At 32.3% G+C, this 19,773-nt stretch overlaps 1 pseudogene; it reads right to left on the bottom strand.

Moving 5' to 3' along the window:
* Nucleotides 1-10,953: 10,953 nt before the first annotated feature.
* On the bottom strand, nucleotides 10,954-11,096 carry LOC124078259 (U1 spliceosomal RNA; annotated as a pseudogene).
* Nucleotides 11,097-19,773: the final 8,677 nt, after the last annotated feature.

Raw genomic sequence — 19,773 nt, forward strand, 5'->3', positions numbered from 1 at the left:
GGGATAACTGATCTAATGTTTGATAGTTTTGAGCTTTTCAGAATTCCATAAAGTTAGAATAATCCTTTCAGACTGGATTTCAGACTTGTATCTTTAAGTTAGCAATGCTTATTTAAGGTGTTCTCATGACTTTCTGTGTCTTTTTTTTTAAGAGAGAGAGAGAGAATTTTTTAATATTTATTTTTTAGTTTTTGGTGGACACAATATCTTTATTTGCATGTGGTGCTAAGTATGAACCCAGCGCCACAGGCAGGCCAGGCAAGCGCGCTACCGCTTGAGCCACATCCCCAGCCCAACTTTCTGTGTCTTGATAGTTTATTTCTTCTTATCCTTTTATAATATTCTATTTGCATTTTAAGAGCATCTTTGGGGCTTACAGTTTGGACCGATTATGAATTTACTTCCTATAAACAACTGTATGTTGCTTTTTTGTGTGGATATGAGTTTTAAACTCATTTGAGTAAATACCATGCAGCTCAATTGCTGGATTGTGGGGTAATACTACATTTAGTTTTTTTAGAAACTGCCAAATCTCATACATAGTAGTTGTATCATTTTATATTCCAGCCAGCAATGAATGAAAGTCCTTTTTGTTCCCTATGCTTTCCAATATTTGTAGTTGTCGGGTTTGGGAATTTTAGTCCTTCTAACAGAAATGTATCGGTGTTTCTACGTTTTTTTAAAGTTTGTAATTATCCATTGGGAAAAGACATTGAGCAATTTTTCATAAACTTATTTGCAATTGGTACATCTCCTCTGGAGAGATTTTTCATTAGTGTTTTGTTTATTTTTTTAAAAATTGAGTTACATGTTTTTTTTTTATTTTTTCAAATTAAGAAAACCTAAGCTAAAGAGAAAGAAGAAAACACAATAAACAATGTGTCTGACTTGTGGGATAATACTAAGTTATAAAAAAAAATGTGTATCTGTATCCCAAGATGAGAACAGAAAGATATCAGAGAGTAAAAATATTTAAATATATAATGTTTATTAATCTTTCAAGTTTAATGAAAAATGTCAATTTGCTGGTACCAATGAAACAATTTAGAATTATTTCCTGTTGTTTCAGAATAATATAAATAATTAAACCTCCCATTCACAATCTTTCAACATTGTTAGTATGTATATCCTTTATACACTCACAATATTAAACAGTAATTATAGTTGGAATTGTCTACTGTCCCAACAAATCCATAAATGCGCAAGAAAGAATATTGTTTCATTTGCTCCTGTCTGGAGCAAAAATATGATAACAAATGCTAACCAAATCAACAATTGTTGACTAGATCAACACCAGTAACAAATAGAATTATCACTGAACTAATATAAAAACAAATCAGCAATATTTATTTATTTTAGAAATATTTTAACATTAAACAATTATCTCATGTTAGGTTAACCTAAGGAAGTTATTAACTATCTTCTTTCCTATTTTACATTACTGGTTCAACTTTCACAACACAATATAACATACATGCTATTACAGATCTCCATAGAAATACAAAAGGTATAATTTACAATGATACCTGTAAAAATGTACTCACATTGTTTTTTCCAAAAAGAAAGAATATAAACCTGAAAAGCTTTTTCTGTAGTATATTAATCACAACAGTATCATTTTTCTTGTGCAGATGAAAAATTTTAAGGAAATTTTTTCAAAGGAATAAAATCTCTCATTCATTGATTAATCCCCATATGAGAAAAGTATAGAGATATAAGTTAAGGAGCATTGACTCTTTTATAAATGAAAAAGAAATGACAATATTTTAAATAAAATTGACAATATGAAGATGCTTATTATAGTAACTTTGAATATAATCTTTGTTAAAGCAAGAAAATCACTTTGGTGATTACTTCTTTCCTCATTGTTTTGCTAAGTAATAATAGCAGAAAGACTTGTAAATTTCTAGTTATCAAAAATTTTCTACAAGTCAAATTTTACTAAAATTTATTTTAAAAGAAGCAAACTAATGTAGCCATTTTTCTGGAAAAAATACTACATTCCCATCACTAACCACTTGAAAAGTAGCAAAAGACAAAATGTATAGAAAAGATTGTGTTTTTTTTTTCTGTACAATTAACTCCCATACACCATGGTTTCTTCCAGAAAAGCTATAAAATTGTCTAAAATAGACATCTTTCACAAGATTTATTTACAGTGTTTATTTATTTACGAGAGTTTTGATGCTAATGTAAGTAATATAGTTTTATATACTGTGATCTAATTTTTCAGCTGATGTATTAGTTTGGCTACCATAAAAAATAAAATCACCAACAGAATGGTTTAAACCATAAAACTATTTCTCAGAGTTTTTTTTTTTTCTAATACCTTTATTTATTTAATTTTATGTGGTGCATGAGGATCGAACCCAGGGCCTCACAGGCCTAGGCAAGAGCTCTACTGCTGAGCCACAACCCCAGTCCTCTCACAGTTTTGAAAGGAGCAGCACAGTTTGGTTTCTCCTGAGTTCTCTCCTAGGGGAGCAAACTGACACTCTCTTCCTGTGTCCTCTTATGGCCTCTCCTTTGGCTACTGACTCTTTGGTATCTCTTTCTTTTCTTTCAAGAGCTCCAGTCATATTGGATTAGAGATCCACCCTTAGGATTTTTCACACATAGTTACCCTAGTAAAGAAGTGATCTCCAAATATAATAATATTAGGGGTTAAGGATTCAATATACAAATTTAAGGGTGAATATAATTCAGTCAATAATAATGGATATATAAAAATTTTATATTGATTTGGAATTTAACAAACTTAAATGTTAATTTTTTTTCTGATAGTTGATTTGTGCTCTTTCCCACCAACATAACAAATTAGTCACCTTAAATAGTTATGTCCCTTCCAATGCCTTAAACCATTATTTATTTTCATTTCTTTGTTTTACAGCATATCCAGGACCTTAGGATAATGAAAAGAGGAAGGATGATAGCAAATATTCTTTTCTTGTTCCCCATCTAAAATAAAGCACTAAATATTTTACATTAAGATTGTTGCAAATACATCTTATCAGAATAAGAAAACTTTTATTTATTGTTTATTTTTATTTTTTGCTTGGAATTCTTTAATCTTAAATGAATTTTATATTTTCTTACAGGATTTAGCTGAATGAGTTAACATCTAAAGTATCAAAACTAGTTAGTTCTTAATTTATTTCATTAGTTTTTCAGTTCTATAATTTTATTTCATTTTCTATACTTGTTCTACATAATAATTATCAGTCTTGCTTTTCAGTGTCTTCCTCTGATAATTTCGTTATATGTGGAGTCTCTTTTTTCTTTCTTTCTTTTTTTTCTTTTCTTGTTTAACTTTATATTTTGTATCCTTGTTTAGCTAATTAATTATTTTTACTTTGTATTCAATATTAAGTTTGCAAAAATGTATAAATAATTTAAGACCTATGATTAAGTAAATACTCTCTAAGAATATATATTTTCTATGAGGAAATTCCCTGTCCTGAGACTTTTTATGAGGCTGAATTTAAAAGTGATAGACCAATTCATCAGACAGAGAAAATTTCAAGGAAACACAGAATTCAGATGGTGGTATGAATGTTGCTGGCAGTTTTTAGCCAGGTTAACTTTGATAATCAGTAGCTGATATATTTGAAAAATTGCAATTTGGTCAGAAAAGTGCAAGTAAAACTGGGGTTAAGGAAGGTGTGGTCATTAAAGAGATTTTTACATCCTAAAGAGGTGCTAAGTACTTTAAAGAGAGACCATAGGGAAGATGGCTGGAGGGTATATCAAGAATTCACAAGACCACACCTACCACAGGTTCAAGAGTATAAAAGTAAAAATTTCCTTGAGAAGGGACCATGTGAACACTCCAGTTTCACGGAGGCAAGTTATTTTCACGATTTTTATCTACCCAGACACTCAGAGTCCTCTGCTTCCAATGTCCCAGGAAGCTTGCCTATTTAGTGAGATGGCAACAGACTTTGGTATTTGCCATATTGTACTGGTTCTGCAGGGATGCAGGGTGTTGGAGTTAAAGGGTCATGAAGGCTTTCACCAAGATTTCGAAGACAGGCCTGGGAAGACAGGCAAAGTGTAGTAGGATTGGAATTTCTTCAGGCATCTCCTGAGAGGGCAATGTGTGATGATGTGAGTTGAAAGCCAAAGCTGTGGTGGAGTGCCTAACACTAATAGATGCCAGTAATGTGAATGTCTGCTGAGGAAAGCTGTAGGAATCAGGCACAAAAAAAGCCAAGAGAGAAGCCATGTTGATTACAACCAGCTCCCTAGGAGTGGAGCTACATGAGCCCATGTCATAACGCCATGTGCTGCAGATGTTGGATATGAAGTAATACGATTTGTTTGCCTAACCGGATTTTGGTCTTAATTTGCTAGTACTACCCCTTTTATTTTTTTCTAAATAAGCCCCTATATATTGGATGTGTATAATTGCTTTGATCTTTTGTGCATGTGTGTGTGAGTGAAAAATTTATTTGCTCATTTCTTGCATTTGAATTATTCTTTGATGACATCCTTAGACTGAGATTCTTTGCCAAAGTCCTTAACGACTACACAATTGCAACCAACCACTTTAGTAGGTTTGCCTTCTCAGTCAATTTTACAAAGGCCTACCCATTCTCCTAGTTTTTTGTTGTCATCCACCTTAATTAGGTTGATTCGGTGCTCAGCACAAAGGGACACTACCAATTTGACATACATAGTCTCATTGCAGTTGGATACAAACACACAGAGATGGGCCTAGTGCACAATTCCTCTCAATGTCCAGATGCTTTTGCAACAAACATAAGCTTCATGTTTCATTAATTTAACATAATGCTTGACTTGCTATCTGCTACAAATGAGGCTCAGGATCCTCAAGACAATGAGATAGGAGCCACGGCCTACAGGTTTGTCATGCTTTGATCTTATAGAGTAAAACATAAGAGTTTTCCTTGAGTATGTTGATGTGAGATTTTGGATTTGGATTTTTGATCAGTTCTAAAACTGTTAAGGGACTCAGGGAAATGGACTAAATGTGTTTTGCTTTGTGAGATGGGCATGAGCTTTGGGGAGCCAAAGGAGGAATGCTGTGATTTAGATAAGAAATATTCCCCCAAAAGTTCATGTATGAGACAGTGAAAGAATGTTCAGGGGTGACATGATTATATTATGAAAACTTTAACCTGATCAGTGGATTATACACTGATATAGGTTGACTGGGTAGTAACTATAGGCAGGTAGTATGTGGCTGAAAAAGTAGGTCATTGTGGGCATGATTTGGGGATTTTATATTTTTATCCCTGGTGAACAGAGCTCTCCCTCTGCTTCCAGATTGCCAAGTCCTGAGCTGCTTTCCTCTGCCACACACTTTTATGAGCATGTTCTATTCCCGCTCCATGCCAGAGCAATAGAGACCATGAAGTAAAGCTCTGAAACTGTGAGCCGAAATAAACTTCCTCCTCTAAGTTGGCCTTCTCAGATATATTGATCACACTAATAAAATAAAAACTGACTAAAACAATATGAAATATACACTATTTATAAAGTAAAAAAAAATTGAATAGTTAGTTTATAGGAAAAAACCTAAATAAGTAAAATAATCCTTGTATAATTATTGCATATTTGAAAACAAATTTAAACAGTACATATTTGGTTATATACTTGAAAAAAGATCATCTGTAATACATAATTAGATAAGTATTCCAGGTTTTTTGTTGTTGTTAATGGTTCTGACAATTTCTAAAGCATTTCTAATTCTAAGTATTTAAGACTTTAACTCTATTAAACTTTGGCTTGTCAGGGTGTAGTTACAGTATGATAGATTGATTGTTCATGTAGGTATTCTCTTTTGATTAATTTTCATTATGTAACTGTTTGTAAAAGAGAATATTAATGTTAAAATATTAAGTCTCATCATATTTTCTAAAATCTTAATTTGTAGTGAAAAATCAATTAAATTTTCCAAAAATTATAAAGTGAATTTGTGCCTGAATATTTAAATATAAAAATGGAATTACCTTTTCTTTGATTTGCCATACTAAAATGATGGAACACAAAATTTATCCTTACTTATACATAAATTTAAATATTAAGCACTCTATATTGATCGAGGAAGAACTGGATTTAAGGTTGTCAATATTTCTAAATTTGACTTTAATAATCCATAATTGCTTCTTTCCAGATAAGAAGAAATTATATTTGTAGAATAGATAAGAGATGTGATTCTTCTGAGAAAAATAAAGAAGGAATAAGTTCCCTCCATGAAAGAAGTATGTCAGAGATTTTGGGAGAGATCTCATTCTCAAGTCAAGGAGTTTATACTGGTAAAATTTGGTAATATTTATAGAATATTTTCCAAATAATGTATATAATATGTTCCTCCTGAATGAATGAATTTTAAATACACAAATGAAATCCAGACATCCAGAACTTTCAAGAGTATTTCACAAAGATGGTGGATCATGTACTCTGCCATTTGTTCAGCACATTATTACTTTTACACACCCAATTAAGCTCACAATCTTACATAGACTCTAATAAACTCACGAAGTACTTTGGAATATTGTACATGAGAAGGCAAGACTTTATTTTCAAAGCCAATAAACTTTGATTGAAAAGTTGACTTAATTTCAATATACACTGAAAGCTAGAATATAGTTCTTCTGTTTTGCCTGTCCAACATCCAATTCCATTTATTTTGAATACATATGTGATTTTTTCTTTGGAGAAATAATCTCTAATCTAGTAGGACTTTACATCATTAAAGTGGAAACAGGTTTTTCCACCAAATGAAAAGATATAGCTGTAGGCTGATTTAGTCTTTGGTCATAAGTGGACAAATTAATCAGTTATAATCTGGAACAGTCATACCAGAAACAATTTTGGAAGCTATAGACAAGAAATGTTTTTTACCATGGGGTAATTTAGCTGCTAGAATGCAAAATCAGAGAGGTTTGGAAGCTTCGATATGAACATCTTGCCAATAAATAAGGTCAATGCAGAGGAAAAGAGAACAGATATTGATAAAGACAGCAATGTCTATGTTCAATATCAGTTCCTTTATTAGATGACTTTTGCCCAATACATTTTTAAGCCCATTTGAGTTGGAATTCTGTCATTTCCAATAAGACAACACATGACCCACATAGTATCTTCCACTACAAAATCATTTCCAAAGATAAATTCTTGTAACGTAAACTTTAAGATAAAGTACTTAAATACAGAATCTAGGTTCTCTAAATGCAGAATGTTTGTCCTATTGCTGATTCATCAGCACCAAGAATATTACTTGGTACACAGTAGATGCTTAATACACATTTGCTAAATGAATGCATGTATTTTCATCTTAAGTTGGGGATGATTTTTTTTTCTCTTTCCCTTTATAATTCTAATGACAGGAAAAAATATAATACCATTTATTTATAATTAAATGTGTACTATATTAATTTATATATTTAATTGACTATCAGGCTTCCATAAGCAGTCTGGGAACATGGAACTGTCTTGGCTTCATGTAAACATAAAAAAGAGGCAAACTTTATTGTCATTGCTGGTATGACTTAACATGAATAAAGTTATCATATGTATGAAGCTCTAAAACATGTATTTTATCACAATTAGACTTTCACTTGAACACATATTTCCAAAGGATTATATATGCATGAATAATTAATTCTGTGGTTATCAAATATTTATTGAGTACTTATTATATGCTAAAACTAATTCTATTCTAATATGTTATAGTAGAAATACCAAAATGACTCTTCAATTTCATTAGCCATTAGGGATGAAAAATATAAATTTTACCTAATAGGGTTTTTGAGGATAAAAGGAGTAAAAAGATAATTATGCATGAGCAAATTTTTTCTAAACTACTATTAATATGTAAATCTAATTGCTTTGGCACATCTACTTACATTAGGACTTAAAACTAAGCCATATTTCATGGACATGAACATTTGCACTTGTCAAGAGGGCTGTTCCTACAGAATGTGGTTTGAATTCTCCCAAAGCACCTGGAACATGGTTCCAGAGGATATCACACCCAGTAGTTATTTTTGGTCAAATCAGTAATAATGACCTCTTTATTTCAATAGTTCCTCACTTGCTATCACTAAAACTTCTGTGCCTATTAAAGTATCCTAAATCATATATTTACAAAGGTAGCTTTGTATAATCATGAATTAAATGGATCCTACTTTGCCATCTCCAGTTTCAGTTTCTCATACAGATGTCTCTTACTGGGATTACTCTATTTCAAACTTGCAACAAAATACTTTACTTTACATCCTTTCCTCCATAATTGTAATGTTTCCACCAGATACTGGCATACTTGTTATTGATCTCTACTGCTACCACTGACAATGTCATCTTTTCTCAGAGTTTTCTTTGTCTGTTGCTCTGTTGGGCACTTCTGTTCCTGATAAAACAGGTTTTTAAAAAGTGCATTGTGACTCTTGGAAGAAAAAAATATATAAATATATAAAAATTGAAAAAGTCATTAACCAAAACCTTTATTAAGACCTGGAAAAATGGGAACAGCTTCTGACTGATTTGTGAAAAGCAAGAATGTTAAAGAGGTTATAAGAAAAGCTGAGGATGTCTGGGCATAGTCCATTTTTTTCCCCAGTGAATTTTCATTGTTCAAATTCTGAGAATGTTATAAAAAAATTGAAGTTGTGTTAGTCATGGGTTAAGATGTAGAAACAACAGAGCTGAGTTCATGATTTAGCAGCTATTGATCAACTGTGGAAGAGGTACAAGGAGAAACAGTTGTGAACAAGCTCTTGCTAGTGTCAGTGGAAATTTTTATTCCTACAGCATTTTGAAAGTTCTGAATCAAGTGGATTCTCCAACCAACACCATAGTCAATGCAGAAGTGATAAATATGTCCAGGCTTTTGCTGTTTTGTTTTAGCTCAGAGTTTTTATAGTGCTTTCTAGTCTTCATTATTTAAACTCTCCAGAGGAAATAGAAATGAATTTATGAATACCTGAACCATGAACCTCTCTTATACGTACAGTGTTATACTTAGAATCATTCTTTTTGTAATAGGCTGTATTGTATTTTCCCTAAATTTGTATGTTAAAGTTCTAAATTCCAGTATCTGTGACAGGACTGTATTTAGAAACAAGGTCATAAAAGAGATCATTAATTTAAAATTAGGTGACTACGGTGGACCCTAATTCAATATGATTTGTATCCCTGGAAGAGGAAATTTGAACACAAACATGGACAGACAGAGCAATATGTTAAAGATTTCTAGTCTCCACAACTGTGAGAAAATGTGATTCTTTTGTGTAAGCCACCGAGACTGCAATACATTTTTATGGTAGCTACAGCAAATTAATTCACCTCCCCTCTAAGATCTAAAATTTTGTTAATAGAGGGGGTCTGCTGCCATGTCCTCCTTGAACCTTAAAATAAATTCTCCCTGAATTCTCTGCAGCTCTTTGTCTCACAACTGCCCCTGACTTATCTACTAGATATGAATCCCAGTGTTGGATGCTGCTTAAGTTTTAGATGAGTCACACACCCTGTTCTCTCACAATACACTTTAAATATACACTTAATGAAGTGCCACACCACTATTGCCTGCCCCATCATGATAAATTATGCTCTTTAAAGGTAAGAATTGCTTTGCTATAAATCAGCCTATCCTTAAGTTTCACAGGCACAGACTAATGTAGGGTAAAGGGAAGGTTGTATTTCAAAGATAGTGCAATGCATTTGTCCAACTTCTTGCACTTTATAATTGCATCTTTACGTGAACTTCTCCATTGCTCTTCTGTTTGCAAGTTTTGATCAATATCCTAAGTAATAGTCTTGTCATTAGACTTGCTTAAACATAAAAGCATTGAGGTATCAAAGTGAATGCTCATTGAAAAAAGGAATTGACTATATAGCACACTTGAATGTGCTTGTACTTCTAGATGAATTTATAAGCCCATACTGATGGGTGACCCATTGGACAACATCCTGCAGGCTTGGAGAAGAAAATTAAATACAAACAGATTGCATACTGATAAAGGGTGAGTGCTTTTTCCATTGCTCAGCATAATTTAAAAATGTGTTATATGTTAAAATAATTTACTTTTCTCTCATTATAAATTAATAGACTATGAACTGAACTAAAACAGATTAGTTAAAATGTGGGTTGTCCTACCTAATACTATAGAACTCCTCCCGCTTTTGTCACACATACAAAATTAATGTCGCTACTTCAACCAAACTTTTTCTCAATGCAATCTAGGTCTTTTGATTTTTTTTTTCCTGACAGGTGCCTCCACACACTTCCCAAATTCAAATCTATTTCTGTGGATTTAGGTTATTTATTGTAATATAACCTCAGTCCTCAGTGCCCAAATCTGTATTAGTTTCTTAGAGCTGCCATAAAGTCTACCACAAACTCCAGTTGAAAACACCAGTCTTTTCATCTTGTCTCATGGTTCTGGAGGCTAGGATTCTGAATTCAAGGTGGTATGGCATGTGGTTCTTCTGCAGTCTGCTCTGAAGGAGAAACTGCCTCATGACTCCCCTCCACTCTCTCAGCTTCTGGTGGCCACAGGTAATGTTTGATGTCACTTGCATTATGGATAAGTCATTCTGATTTCCACCTCAAACTTCACATGGCTTTCTTTCCTATGTGTTTTCACATGCCCTTCTTTTAACCAGTCACTGAATATAGGAGGCATTTTAATCCAAATGACTCATTTAAAAAAAATGTACCCATAAAGAAGGCTTTTTAAGAATGAAGTCACATTCTGAGGTTCTTAGTGGACTTGATCTTGGTGGGATACTATACAACCCCATATAGGGAAGATACATGTTTCAAATCAGTAACTAGATTCAGGAGTTAATGTAGTATCTATGATGAATTGGGAATACTTTGTAAAGTATGGGATAGGGCAAAACACATCAATAGAAAACATTATTCCCCTCCTTTCTCTTCCTGCATAAAAGCATTATTTTATTTAATACCATATGCTTTTTTTTTAAGTGCAGAGTCCCCCAGTACCACAAATTATGCAGTCAAGTTTCCAACATTTGGGGAAATCACAGGGGTCAAGCACATAGATAAGCCTCACCCTCGGAAAACCACCTTCGTGAACATGGTCTCTCCCCTGCCAGGTAAGTATGAATACCATATGCTTTGATAGAAATATTTAATCTGGGTTCAAAATATTTTTAAGTTTCCACAGAAAACTGGAGTTGATAGCCAAGAATGTGTACTGAGGAAATGCAAGACAGTAAAAAATTAAAAGCATTTTCCTGCCCTTAATTCCAAAGAGATAAAGGCAAATAAATTCTAAAGAAATTTAAGAAATAAAAATCAACTAAAGGCTTAAATAATCACTCCATTCTATTTTTCTTATGGTTCTATTTCAGCTGTAATGTAAATGTTTACATGACAGGGTCTTACTTTCAAATTGTTTATTCTTGATTTTTCCAAATTAATAATCATCCTCCTTAGGTATAGTCATTTTAAGCTTTGACATTCTGCAGAACTTGTGCACAGAAAGTGAAGGCAGCCGAGGAATGTGCTGCTTCTGCTTCCTCTGGTGCTGGGCTGCTTTGAAAAGATGTCTCCAGCTGCTTGGCCTGGTCCTCCAGTGCACAGCAGGACTGGGAAGAAAGGCTCCAGTGGCTCCTGCCAAACACATTCCCTACAGTTGACTGGGTAAAATGACTTTGAACAAGGACTCCAAAGAATAGTATGACCAAAGCAAGGAGTATTGTGCTCCATTAGAACAGTGAAGATGAAAGTAAAATGTATCTGAATAAGCAGGTGTGAGTGAGGGAACTGATGAAATATTTATATGCCACCTGTTTTCTATCACTCCCACTGCTAGCTACTCCTTGCTTGATGAAGGAGAGCTATTCAGAGACACTTTGAAACTTAAATTCTGAGTATTTGAGTTAGGAGTAAGAATATCATTAATTTGATCAGGTGTTTCTTTTACTTGTAGAAGAATTTCTTATTAATGATATAAAATCCATTTATATTCATAATGTTCAAAGCATTAGCTCCTAGGGAATTTGCTCCTCTCTGTAGCCAAGCTATAACTCTGTCTCCTGACACAACACCTTGAGTTTCACAAGAATTAATACTACATCTCAACTTGCTTTTGCAAAACCTCATTTTCTGCCAAGTTTTCCCCAATTTCAGAGGCTGCAAGGGCAGGATTAGAGAAAAATGTTACCTTTGCTCTGTGTTTTAATAGCTTTTAGGTGAGTTCACCTTATCATTTGCCTGCTGGGATTTATCTTTTTTTGTATCCACCCAATTTTTTTGCTGCTGGAATGAAGCTTATCTACCAGAGCTTCCAACAACATTAGTCCATAATTCTCTATCTGGGGACCTTCTCTGTCTCTGTCCAGATGTAGCACTGGATTGGAAGCATCTCTGTTTTCTACAGTCCCACTGCCCTTGTTCCCACTATCCACCAAATGAAAATTAGAAAACAGAACTCTCATTCATTTTTATGTTATTGTATGGCATTTTTTTTCTAAAATAGTGCTGCCCAATATTGTAACACCTTATAAATTTTTTTTATTGAAAAAAGCCTCTCTTTTAATTTAAAAAACGATTAAAAGAGGATAAAAAAGGTTAAAAGGGGATTAATAGTTAATAAATGTACATTTTTTGACAAAGAATTTAAAAACATTTCAATAGAAAGTATTTCCCTCCCTAAACCATTTAGTTAACTTCAGTATCAAGAGTTTTTATGTAAATCATCTGAATGATATTATATTGTTATACTTTGACATTGAAATCATAGAATAAAAATCATATTTCTGTGAAATCTTTTTTTGCACTTTTGGGGATTGAACTCAGGGACACTCAACCACTGGGCCACATTCCCAGCCCTATTTTGTATTTTATTTAGAGACAGTGTTTCACTGAGTTGTTTAGCACTTTGCTTTTGCTGAGGCTGGCTTTCATACATTTCTCCTGTATCAGCCTCCCAAGCCACTGGGATTACAGGTATGCACCACCATGCCTGGACTTCTGTGCAATCGTTCTTTTTAAAACTTAACCTAACTTGGATATTTGTACAAAAAAGAATTCTAATTACTTATAAAAACTACCTAAAATGTCATGTTTATTGTACCATAATGACAAACACATTTTAATTCTTCACTATTTCCAAAAATAATTAAACATATATTGGGTAATATGTCTAGAGGAAAAATTCTTAAGAAGTAGAATTCCTTGACCATAGTTCACGTTTTTAAAATTGTGATAAATATTACCTTGTTATGCTCTGCCACAGCCCGGCTGGCTGGGCAAAATAGCCCGGGGGGGGGGGGGGTCGGGGGGGACGAGGAACTTGTGTACATTGATACAGCAGGAGTGGGAGTCATTTATTGTAGGACAGGAGGGGTATATATACATTACACACAGCTTATCTTAATTAACATAAACTAGATACAGCAGTCAACCAATAAGGAATCTCCACACTTAATGGCTCGATGGAGTTACCTCACAAACCACTCCCTCTGGCAAAATGCCAGGCACCATCTTGACTTGTTTACAGACCCCAACAATGCTCCATAAAGCTGTACCCAAATAAGCCCAACAATAATATGTGGTTTCTACATACCTTCCCAATTTTTTTAGTTTTATAGGTTAAAAATTTTTTTCTTGTAATTTTGATATGCATTTCTTGACATATGATTCACACTAAGTTTATTTTTGTATACATTGGAGCACTTTTATTTAATTTAATATGATTTTTCCTGTGTCTATGTTACCCATTATATTTTTTTAAAAAATTGTTAAGATTGTAAAATATTTAAGAAAATAAAAAATTGTCTAGAATGAATATTTAGGTATTTTTTCCACTTTATCATTTTTCCTTTCATTTTACTTATTGCTTTCTGTATTACGTCTTTAAGTGGTTTTGGGTCATCAGCAGTTCAAAATGGACTACCAGAAAACTTCTTGTTCAAATAAAACTGAATCAACAAACTTAGTATGGCAAGGCATAACACTACCTTGAAAGAATATTAATAGTGTCTTAAAAGGAGGATGTTAGGAAGTGGTGATCAAAGATTTTGTGTCTTTGCTCAAATGGTTTAAGATCAACATGGAGAACTGATTGGAACTGGGCAAAGTTTATGACACAATGGTGTAGAATTGGTGACACAGAGAAGCAAAATTATTGAAGCAATTCTTCATGAGCAAATGGTTGTCCTGATAAGTGAGTTGTTCATGCAGGTGAGCAAATTATTTGCCCAGATGAATTGATTTGCAAGAATTTCCTACAGCAAACAGTCAAGTTATTTATTGATTATCAGTCTTATCTTCCTGCACAAGAGTTTTCAGGAGCAAACAGTTAAATTATGTTGACACAGGTGGTCCCACTTCTCAGTCCTAACCATTAATTATATTGATGCAGGTGGTCTTAGTTCTTGTGGTTTTGTTTAATATTTATACAGGTCTTTCCCATTTCAAAGCTAATTTTAGAAATATAAAAAATGAAATATGTTTGCTTCTAATATTACATTTATTCCTTTTTCTTCTTTTATCCTTATTTCTCCTTCCTAGTTTATTAAGTGTGACCAGAATTATGTTGTAAGAAACTAGGTTGTGGTACAATTTTTTTTTTTTGGTAACTAATAAGTTACCCCAAGACCATTTATGAATTAAGCTATATTTTTTCCTTTGACATAAACTAACATTTATTGTGTACTGAATTATACATATTATCATTTATACCTGGACTTTTCTTCTTTACATTTGTTCTATTTATGAGTCGGTACTACATTATATTAATTGCTAAGGTTTATAATATTTCATAATATTCTGGAATATCTTTAGGTCCTTCAGATATACCCAGTTGTTCTTATTTTATAGAATTTCCTAGCTAAACATTCATTTATACACATGAATTGTAGAATCAGCATGCTGATTATTATTGAAAATCATTTTGGTAGCTTGCAAAGATCACAATTTGCACATTGATTTGGGATTAGTAATGACTCTTCTAACGCTAAGTTTCTGTTCAAATACAAATCATTCCTTTTTAAAAATTCAAGTTTCATTTTAAGTTCCATTATGAAAGTCTCTTTATTTTAAAACTGCTACAATTTCTTATTTAGATTATCCACAGGTATCATATGATCTTATAGTTACTGCAAAATAATATGTTCTATTGTCTTTTGTAACATTTTTTGTCACATATTAAGGCTTTGATTTTGGTATATTGTTTTCCTACCAATCAGCTTATCAAAATCTCCCATTCCTTGTGGTAGCTTTTAGGTGGTTTCTTTGGTTTTTTAGGTATTCTATCATATCATTATACCTAGTTTTAACTTTGTCCCTCCTTTCTAATATTTATACTTCTTCTCTTATATAATTAATAATAATTAAATAGCATCTTCACACGTTAAATACAGTATGTTAAATATGTTAAAAATGAGAGCCAATTTTCTTATTTTACTCTCAACTTGAAGATGAATCATCTTATGATGTTTCATAAATGGCTTATATACTATGCACATATTGATATATTTACAAATTAGACATATGCATATGCACATATTAGTATATGTGCATATGTATGCAAAATCTATACATAAAGAACAGAATGGCCTTTATTGACATATTAAAGAAGCAAGTTAGCTTTCTGTCACTATGACAAAATAAATATTAACTTATAAAGAAAAAATTTTTCTCACAGTTTTGGAAATTACAATTCAAGTTCAAGGCCTGCTTTGCTTTGGGCCTCTGATGTGATGCTGGATGTCAATGGTGGGAAACACATGGAGTACCCAGCTTCTCACCTCATTTCCAGAAAGGAGAAGACAAGTAAAGAAAGATGCTGAGATCCCATAATCCTCTTTGAGGGCATGTCCTCAGTGACCTAGAAACCTCCCACCAGACCCATCTCTTAAAAATCCCATCCCTCCATAATGCCAGTCTGGGGACCAAACCTTTAACTCATGAGCCTTTGTGGGATGTTGAACATCCAAACTATAGAAAGATATACCTTATTAGCAGTATCCAGTGTCAATATAATCTTTGGTTGAACGAATTCTCAATATCAATAGTTTGCATTTATTCACTATAATTGTAACAAGTAGCATTTATTGATTTTCTGATATTGAATTATCTTGAATTTGTAATATAAATTTAAATTGATTGTTTTATCTTTTTAATAATTTATAATTATAGTAACAATGCATAATAACATATTTTTCATAGGGATAAGTTGTATCTATAATTATAACAAGTAGCCTTTATTGACTTCCTGATATTGAATTGCCTAAAGACCTCAATAAGAGAAGGGACTTAACCCTAACAGGGATAGCTACATAGAATGGTCCTTACTGTGGTAGAAATGGTTTGCTAATGATACTGTCTTTCACGGTGTAGATTCTGCCTGGTTCTTCTGAGAAACTTCCTCTCCTAGATCTCAAGTAAAACTTTATCTTTTCCTGACTTCTTCATGTACTTCTGGAGATGGTGGTTTGAATATACCTGTTTCTAATGTGCAAGTAATAAATGACATTCCATAAACTTTTCTGGGTATTTACTGAGAATCTGTAATAATAGGACCTAAATTTCTGAGAAACACTATCTTCTCAAAATACCTGAAATTTATTTATCAAGATATATATTAAGTAGATGTTCTTGAGACATTGATATATGTATGGATTCCATAGCTTTACTTTTGGTGGCTTTGAAATGCCATAGGCAAAAATCTTAAATAATTATAATATACTACTTCTGAAATGTTACTGAACATGTTTTTGCTTTATTTCATGAATTTTGTCTCTATACTATTTTATACAGCGTTGTATGTGACTATAAAATTTGTATGCACTTTCATCATTATGATGTATTTGCCTTGAATGCAGCCTAGCCAGATATAGAGAACATGTTTTCTATCTTTGTATTTGTTGTAATGTCTCATAATTTTGTCTATCCTTCTTATTTCTACTTTCTCAATTGTTTTAAACATATCTTCATATAAAATGTTAGTTTTGATTTTAGTTTGTCATCTAAATACAATTTTCTAAATTCTTTATATTAACTTACTCAAAATTTTCATATGTGTGTGTATACATCTTCATATGTCAATATTTAAAAAAAAAGATTTGACCCTTAACTACAAAACTAGAGGAGATTATTGTCATTAAAGTCATTAAAAATATATCTTTCTTCTTTTTCATTTATCTTATTCATTTTTATTTTTAATATTTTTGCTGCCCTGAATTAAACCTAGGGATGCATACATGCTAAGCCTGTACTTTACTACTGAACTATACCTCCAGCCCTCCACTTATACTCTTTACTTTTTATAGTGATTATGATTTTGTTTTGTATTGAGATATTTTATAATATGTATAGTCTATTACTTAAAGTAGTGGATCTCTGCTCTCAAATGGAAATAATTACCATTGTAATCCTTGGCTGAGTATATTTACTACTGTATTGGCCAATTTGTTTTGTGGCTATTTCCTCCAGAGGCCTCATGAAGAATATTCTACTGTATTATTATTTGTTTAAAAATTTGTTTAAAGTAGTTTATACTGACTGAGTGTAAACTACTCAGGGTCTTCTTTGATTGAGAAATTGAAAAGATATCAGTTTATATGAGGGCTTCTATTTTTTAACCAGTACAGGCATCTTTATCCTCTTTCTTTTAAAATACAAAGTGTTTTTTTTTTAACTTTGAACACCAGAAAAATAAAGTAGGCATCACTGTAGTTCTACCTAGACATAATTTTCTCATTCACTCTATATATTAGTTTGTTTTTTTTAACAATCTACGCATTAGAGGGGTTTTATAATCTAAAATCTTTAAACTGTATCTTGAAATTATGTTTTTATTTGGTTCTTTTATTTAATGATACTAATTTTACCTATTTTGATCCAACTTTAGGTATCTTATATACAAGTCAGCTTTCTCCAATCTCTTTAAGTCTCTTCAGTGTCTATTTACTTTAGTTCCATTTTAGTCTATTTTCCCATTCTGGCTTTCCACTCCATTTGCAGCAAACTACATTCCTTTGTTGAATTCTGTGTGTCTTTGTTTCTGTGAATTTTTTCTTATCTTACCTTCTGAGTTCTGCCAGTTCTTAATTTATTTCTTTATTTTACTAATATCTTCCTCATTCTCTTGTATCTCTTCTTTGCCTTTGCGATAGTTTAGAAATCATGTGTCCCTCAAAAGTTCATATGTGAGACTATGCAAGAATTTTCAGGGGTTAAATGATTCATGTATTAGAGTTATAACCTGATTAGCAGATTAATTCAGTGATAAGGATTAACTCTGTAGTAACTATAGACAGATGGGAGTGGCTGGAGAATGAGGTCACAGGGGACCTAACTTTCAGTATACATTTTGTCCCTATTGAGTGGAACTCTCTCACTCTGCTGTCATGTCCTGAGCTACTTCCTTCCACTGTACCCATCTGCCGTGAGGATTTTGCCTCAACTTAGGCTTAGAACTATGGAAAAGAGAATCAACTGATGGTGAACTTAACCTCTGAAACTATGAATCAAAATAAATTATTTTTGCTCTCCAGTGTTCTTGTAAGCTCTTTTGGTCACAGTGGGAGGGAAAAAGATAAACCTGACTAATATAGTCCTTTTATTTTATATTTCCAATTAGTATGTTTACTATACAATTTTCTTCAAGTTTTTGTATCTTCACTGTGATATTTTTTCCAACTTTATCTTCCTTATTTTCCATTTACACTTTTCTGTCTTCCTTATTCTTTAACTTAGACAATGATTATAGAAATTATGAATGGAATATTTAAGAGTTTTAATTATTTCTGAATAAGGTGAATTCTGCTTATACCATCTCTGGGTTGAAGGTTTCTGTGGTGTAAGACTGAGTACTGTTTGTAGGTCACCAGAATATCTCTCTGAATCATGCAGAAATTTCTTACGACACCAAGTTTTGGGAGTCTTTGAATATATGTTGTCTTCTGTCCAAATCAAATTTAAAATTTGTATAAGTTTATTGTGCATATAAAAGAACAGCTCACAAAATGGCAGACCTCAAACCAGGTGGTAAAAATTTCACTTTATAACAATCATATAATATAAACTTAAATTCATTGTTTTATCCTTTTAATAATTTGAACAATAATAAGCACAGTTTACAAAGCATAAAAAAGGTAGTATTTAAACTTATTGTCATGATTGGCTATTACACATTAACATTATTTTTAAGGTAAAAGAGAAGTTTAAAGTGATTTCTCTAGATCTCGTTCAATTTCACTGGATAAGGGAAGATGGTAGAATAAATCTGAAATAATTTTCCCATGTACATGTATGAAAACAACACAGTGAATCCCACCATCATGTACATCTACAAGAATAGAATCCTAACTAGACTAATATACATTCCACACTTTTATAATTATAACAATATGGATTATGTTTTAAAAAGAACCAATAATTTTTTTAAAATAATAAAAATAAAAGAAGATTTGATTGGGAAAAATATAATAAAGTTTATGTCTTTTCTTTAGTTTGTAGTGTAAGGAGTTTCCAGGAAATCAGAATAACCTAAGTTTTGGTTAGGGTATAGAGAGTTGACATTATGGTATATCTAAACTCTGGCCTCCATATTTTTTTATTTTTCTTTAACAATGTGCATGTTTATGTAATTTACAAAAAAAAATTTACATATACATACATAAAGAAGCACACAGAGAGGGAATATTTATCTTTTAATTCTCCAAGCTAAAGGAAATTAGAAATTGCAAAGCTGCTCAAATATTAGAGTCCTTCCTTTAATTGACATTCCTGGCAGATTGCCTCCTCCACATTCTTCAGGTCTGTAT

The sequence above is a fragment of the Marmota monax genome, unplaced genomic scaffold (assembly GCF_021218885.2).
Source record: "Marmota monax isolate L192 unplaced genomic scaffold, Marmota_monax_Labrador192_F-V1.1 WCK01_AAM20220418_F8-fsc00175, whole genome shotgun sequence".
Taxonomy (NCBI): domain Eukaryota; kingdom Metazoa; phylum Chordata; class Mammalia; order Rodentia; family Sciuridae; genus Marmota; species Marmota monax.